The 6,794-nt window shown below is 47.6% G+C and overlaps 1 pseudogene; it reads left to right on the forward strand.

Annotated features, from left to right (window-relative positions):
- The window catches only part of LOC119358114, a 3,833-nt pseudogene extending 1,137 nt beyond the window's left edge, over positions 1-2,696 (forward strand).
- Positions 2,697-6,794: the final 4,098 nt, after the last annotated feature.

The raw sequence follows: 6,794 nt of genomic DNA on the forward strand, positions 1-6,794 counted from the left end.
CACCGCCGACCATCCCCACCGCCCGAATACGGCCATCTGCCGTGCTGTGAGTAGAGGAGGCTCACAACTGCTCGAGGGGGCGTCGAGGAGTGTCGTTGCTGCTCGAGGCTGGTCGCCATGGCGCCATGGCCCGAGCTCGGCTCACAGGGCTCTATTGCCGCTCGGATTTGCCGCTGGTCGTGGCTGACGGCGACGTTCTGCAACCCGCGCTCCCAGATGGAGGTCGGCTGGGCTGCCGCTGTTGTGGCCCGGCCCCGCCAGCTCCAGCGCCTCCATGTGCCTCTGTCGCGCGGCCGCCAGCCGTTTTACATCTTCAAATTTACAACATCTGTTGGAGTTGGATTTTATATCACCAAATATACATCATCTGTTGGAGTTGCCTCTTTTTTGAAGATGTAAAATGCATTTTTTTGATGATGTAAATTTTACATCTCCTAGTTATACATCTCCAGATTTGCATCATCTATTGGATATGCTCTAATGTTCTCTATACTGCTATGATTGATTATGATTAGATCGAAAGTTTCTCCCGCAAAAAAAAACAGCCTATGTACTTTTGCGGAAACTTATATACACATATATACAACATATGCAATGCGAGACTTGAAATAACATTTGTAAACTTTTTTGTTGTTGTTGTTGTTGTTATTGTTATTGTTGTTGTTGTTGTTTTACAAGTATTTTTGTAAACTTAACACAACCAAAAAGTTTAAAAGATCAATGGCCTTTTTTGTTTAGAATAGAAATCCTCTAATTTATGTTTCGACATTCACTATCGAGTGGACGTCCGTGCCCCGTTCCTCTTTCCTGTGAACAGTACAAAGAGGTGAATCTTGGGCATCTTGGTCTTCCTCCCACGCTCACCGACAAGCCATGGGTTTCCTCTCCCTCCGTGGTCGCTCCGCTAGCGGGAGGGTGGGGGAACCCCGCATCTCTGCCTAGGTAGGGTTTTGCTGACGGCGCTTTGGAGGAGGAGGTGCTACCGGAGCGAAGTGTGGTGTCACGGGTCCTTCACCTCTGTGTCGTCGTCCTTTGGGGCGTCGTCACAGTCCTGGCGACTTTTGGTGCTCGGGGCTCTTCTTCGAGCTTTCGTTCCCTGCAGGTGGTCGGTGAGGCGATGCTGTCGACTGCACGCGCTGGGGATCTGGTTCTCCGGCCATGTCTTCATTTTGCCGTCGCCTCCTCCAGCGGTGCTGCAGGATAGTGGGTTGGTGTGTAGGAGGTACACGCGCCAATTCTTCCTCTCTCTTGCTCGCCGGCGAGGGCGACGATGTCTGGGCTTCGGTATTTCTTCGTCTCAGTGCTTCTTCACCGTGCGGGCATGCCATAGCCGAGGTTGATGACTTCCCGTCTGCGACAAGACCGACCGCTAAGTCCAAGGTATCGTCGGTTCCGTGAGGGGGCGGGGGTGCAGGTGCAGCGGCGCATCCTCAACCCGCGTCGGAGTGTGCAGTGTGGCGGGCCTCCAGAGACGTGTTTGTAATTTTCATCTTTTCTAGGGAGCACTGTAACACTGAAGCCTGCTAATAGATCTGGGGTGTTTTCCACAAAAGAAGTCACACCAATAAGTTGTTGAAAAAAAATCTAAAAACATTACCCCTTCTGAAATTTGAACTAAAACCATGACACTTATTTTGGATCCAAGGGGGTACTAAATATGAATTAGTGTAAGATCTACTTTATGCATGCCCAGAAAATTTTGACAAAAAGAACGAGCATTTGCCTTTCTGTTATGAATTGTAGACATTATTCTGTTTGCATATGCAGGTGACAAGTCACATATCCGGAAGAGATACATGCACCTGACGGAGGAGATGCTTGAGGAGAACCCCAGCATGTGCACGTTCATGGCGCCGTCGTTGAGCGCACGTCGGGCCATCGCTGTCCCCTGGTCCCAAAGCTCGGAAAGGAGGCCGCGGAGAAGGCGATCAGGGAATGGGGGCAGCCTCTGTCCAGCATCACCCACCTCATCTTCTGCAGCACCTCCGGAGTGGACTTGCCAGGCGCCGACTTCCACCTGACAAAGATGCTCGGCCTGCGTCCGTCAGTGAAGCGTTTCATGATGTACCAGCAGGGCTTCTTCACCGGCGGCATGGTGCTCCGTCTGGCCAAGGACCTGGCCGAGAACAACCGCGGAGCACGCGTGCTGGTGGTCTGCTCGGAGAACACGGTCATGACCTTCCATGGCCCGGACGAGTCCCACCTCGACTCGCTGGTAGGCCAGGTGCTCTTCGGCGACGGCGCGGCAGCCGTGGTCGTGGGGGCGGACCCCGACGAGCCCATGGAGCGGCCGCTGTTCCAGCTTGTATCGCTCATCTTCAAGAACATCGAGCGCGCGCTGGAGGAGGCCTTCAAGCCACTGGGCATCCACGACTGGAACTCCATCTTCTGGGTGACGCACCCCGGCGGGCCGGCCATCCTCAGCATGATCGAGGCTAAAGTCAAGCTTAACAAGGAGCGGATGCGCGCCACCCGGCACGTCCTGTCCGAGTACGGCAACATGTCCAGCGCTCCTCCGAGGACGGACACGCCACCACCGGCGAGGGCATGGACTGGGGTGTCCTATTCGGCTTCGGCCCCGGCCTCACTGTCGAGACCATCGTCCTCCACAGTGTCCCCATCGCCTCCCCGTGAGGCCAGTAAGGCCTCTACGTTTTCCCCTTACCCGTCAATCAATCAAGACATCTGTTCCGTTGCTGAGGGTGTTCATGATTGCCCGAAGCTATTTGTTCTCAAACCTCTCTGTTGCTCACGGTTATGGCTGTGGTTTAGTTTCTGAGACGTACTCAGTTTCAAAACTGTTGGCTGCTGGCCCCTGATGTGGCCTTTGTTTTTAGTTTCTGCTTTTTTTATTTCAAAAAAACTGAACTATGTATCCTGTCTCGGGACCGTTTCTGTGGCCTCATGTGATTCAATTTTATTCCTAGAAGAACACTATTATGGCAATTTAACACACTTACAATCAAAATTGCTCACATATGAATGCCATTATGGCTAGCTTTATTAATTAAGGATAGTTACATTGACCACAAGGATTTGCATGATAAGATCACAGAGTTCATCGACCTAAATAAAATAATGTTTTACTAGCTCATTGTCGAGGCAAGACGATCTATGGAACCAGCAAGGCCCCTTGTGGTCCGGCTGTGGGATCAACGCACACAAAGAGCAGAATCAACAGCTCACACGGTATGCTCTGCACTTCGGTTTATCAGATATTTAGTAGCCAACTACTTAGTTTTAAAGTTCAAGCTGCTGAAAATTTCTCGGGAGAACTTTTTTTGTTTGAAAAAAAATCTTGGGAGGACATACTCGATGATAATATGTTTGTCCAAATGTTTTAGGGATCTTCAAGGCTCACATTTTGCATTGGTGGGCCATATGGTCTTGTCGAACGGGTCCGAGAGCGGGCGGATGCAACAATTAGGCTGTTCTCACTGGTTTTGAACCACCAAGTCGCTTTAATAGTTCTAATGGAGCAGCTCTACAGGTGAACAATAAGCCTATCTAGTGCAGTGATGCTATTTTTACATTTGAACATACTTACGTAATTTTCAGTGAAGCAACTTGCCAACTCTATTGTTTGCAATTTTTAGTTGGTGGCTTACCAAGCTGACTGCTTGGTTTGCCAACTCTATTATGATGTAACATGTATAACCAACTCATCGAATGGTGTAACACAAGTAAGAGCATCTCCAATAGCCGCGCTGAAAAATCAGCGTTTTTTGCGCGCGCTACCGGTCCGGGCGCTCCAGCGGAGGTGCAAAAATCGCGCGCGCGGAATATCTAGTTCAGCGCGCGGGCCGAAACGCCATCGCGCGCCGCTTATTTGCTGCGTCTGCTCCCGCACGTTGGACTCTTGAGCGCTCGCTCGTAACTCCACCCACCCCATCCATCCGCGGTGCCGCCCTGCGACCGTTCCGGCGTTTCCCCGGCCTATCCTCGCGCTGCGGCGGCTTCCTCCGCCTCCCTCTAGTCACTGCCGCCCCTCGCGCGCGGCGGTCCTCCGACGAACAGCGTGCGGCCGCTCGCTACCGCTCGGCGCCCACAAGGTGTTCGACAAAACGCCCGCAAAGTATGTATTGCTCAAACTTCATGAATTTGATGCATGTTGATTGTAGTTTTTATAGCCTAGTATTCAACATTGTAGATGATTTCGTCGTATGATTCTTCCGAAGAAGAATTTGATATGGAAGAGGAGGAGGATCTTGCAATGATCCTAGCAATGCACATCAATAAAAAACCGAAGCATGGTGGTTCGGGTATGGGTCGGCAGAAAATTTGGAGGGATAGGATCGATGCCACAACAGATTGATCGGGCATTATTTTGTGGAGAATCCCACATACCTGGAATCTTACTTTCGTCGCTGGTTTAGAATGAGCACCGAGTTGTTCAGGCGCATTGCAGAGAAACTAGTGAGCCATGACCGGTTTTTTCGGCAAAGGAGGAATGCCGCCGGAGAGCTCGGGCATAGCACCTTTCAGAAGGTGACAGCCGCTTTGTGTATGTTGGCATGCGGTATCCCGACTGATCTAGTTGATGATCACTTGGCTATGGGTGAGAGCCAAGGCATCATGTGTGTCAAGCGCTTCACAGTCGAAATTGTCCAAGTGTTTGGCCAGGAGTATTTGAGATCTCCCAATGCTGAAGACGCTGCAAGGCTATTGGAAATGAACAAAGCTCGTGGCTTCCTAGGTATGCTTGGCTCAATAGATTGCATGCATTGGAGTTGGAAGAATTGTCCAAAGGCATGACATGGTCAATTCCACGGCCAAAAAAAGGGTTCCACTATAATCCTTGAAGCGGTGGCCGATCAAGAGACTTGGATTTGGCATGCATTCTTTGGAATGCCTGGATCTTTGAATGACATCAATGTTGTCAACCAGTCACCACTTATGAATAAGATTGCAAATGGTGATTTGCCACCGGTGCAGTTTATAGCAAATGGTCGTACATACAACTATGGCTATTATCTTGCGGGTGGCATCTACTCAAAGTGGCAAACATTTGTGAAGCCGTTGAAAAAACCGGAAGGTAAGAAAAATCTTGATTTCCACAATGCTCAAGCGACGGCTAGAAAAGATGTGGAGAGAGCTTTTGGGATTTCGCAGACCCAATTTGCTATTGTGAGAGGACCGGCTAGATTTTGGGATCAAAAAATGTTGTGGTACATCATGCACGCTTGTGTGATCATGCACAACATGATCATCGAGAATGAGCGTGGCCAAGATGTAGACTACTCTCAGTATGAGCTCCTGGGACATCCCATGCGAGTGCGACGAAGGGCTGAAAGGGTGACCTGTTTTGTTGCCTCCTATCATGCCATTCGATGTCCCGAAGTGCATGATGATCTTCAGAAGAATCTCATCGAGGAGTGATGGGCATGGAATGGACGACAAATAGCATCATGATTTGTGCGTTTGATATTGTATTGTTGAACTATTTGTTGTGTTATTGCACTATTTGTTGTATTGAACGATAAACTGTTTGTTTGAGTTGTAATAACAAAATTGAACTATTTATTGTTGATTTATTTTGTTTGTGTTTGATTTTTTTGCTTGTGTTTGGAATGCATATATTGTTTGTGCGAGAATCGCGCGCGCTGCATTTTTGCGCGCTGCTGGAGCCAGCACTACCCGCCACGCCAAACCAGACAATGGGTGCGCGTCAAAGTAGTTTTTAGTGCGCGGCGCATTCGGCGGCTGTTGGAAATGCTCTAATAGGTTAGTCCCAAAAATAATATAAAAGAGCATATTAAAGCCCATTAAACATCCAAAACAGATAATATAATAGCATGGCAGAATCAAAAATTATAGATACGTTGGAGACGTATCAAGCATCCCCAAACTTAATTCCTGCTCGTCCTCGAGTAGATAAATGATAAAAACAGAATTTTTAATGTGGAATGCTAGCTAGCATAATTTTCAATGTAATTTTCTTTATTATAGCATGAATATTCAGATCCGAAAGATTCAACATAAAATTTTAATATTGTCATAAAATAATAATACTTCAAGCATACTGACCAAACAATTATGTCTTCTCAAAATAACATAGTTAAAAAAGCTTATCCCTACAAAATCATATAGTTTGGCTATGCTTTATTTTTGTCACACAAAATTCTTCAATCATGCACAACCCCGATGACAAGCCAAGCAATTGTTCCATACTTGAATATTCTCAAACTTTTCAATTTTCACGCAATATATGAATGCGGGCTATGGACATAGCACTATAGGTGAAATAGAATGATGGTTGTGGAAAATTGATAGTAACATCATGGCCATAAGAGACTTGAGTTGCAATAGCATCATCTGGTACTCTTTGCACACGCGACCACCCAATGGTGCCACCCGGTCCTCTGTAGGAGAATTATTTTCTGGTTCTTCTGTCGTTTTTTGTTAGACAGGCCTAGTATTGTTTTCCCCCTCGTTTCCACTTGTTCATTTGGTCATCCTGATATTTTCCCTCTCCAATTAATACAAGATGGCAAGCATTTGGATGCGTGTTGGAGGAAACAATTTATGTACATTGTGTTCCTTGATTGATGATCATCATCTTTTATAGCAGCACCATGGGCACAATGTATCCCCTATTCCCCTGTAGTTCGTTCACTGATTAATGAAACAAAATAGAAAGCCATTTGATCAGGTGGTGCTGCACATGGACGAACAATGCAACTAAGAACGATGCAAAAGGGTAGATTCATCGAGGATCGATTTTGATCAGCACAAGTGATTGTTTTTGCATGCCTCTGCTCAGAGAAACATCAACCGATTAACAAGCCAACACA

The sequence above is a fragment of the Triticum dicoccoides genome, chromosome 2A, assembly GCF_002162155.2.
Source record: "Triticum dicoccoides isolate Atlit2015 ecotype Zavitan chromosome 2A, WEW_v2.0, whole genome shotgun sequence".
Classification (NCBI taxonomy): domain Eukaryota; kingdom Viridiplantae; phylum Streptophyta; class Magnoliopsida; order Poales; family Poaceae; genus Triticum; species Triticum dicoccoides.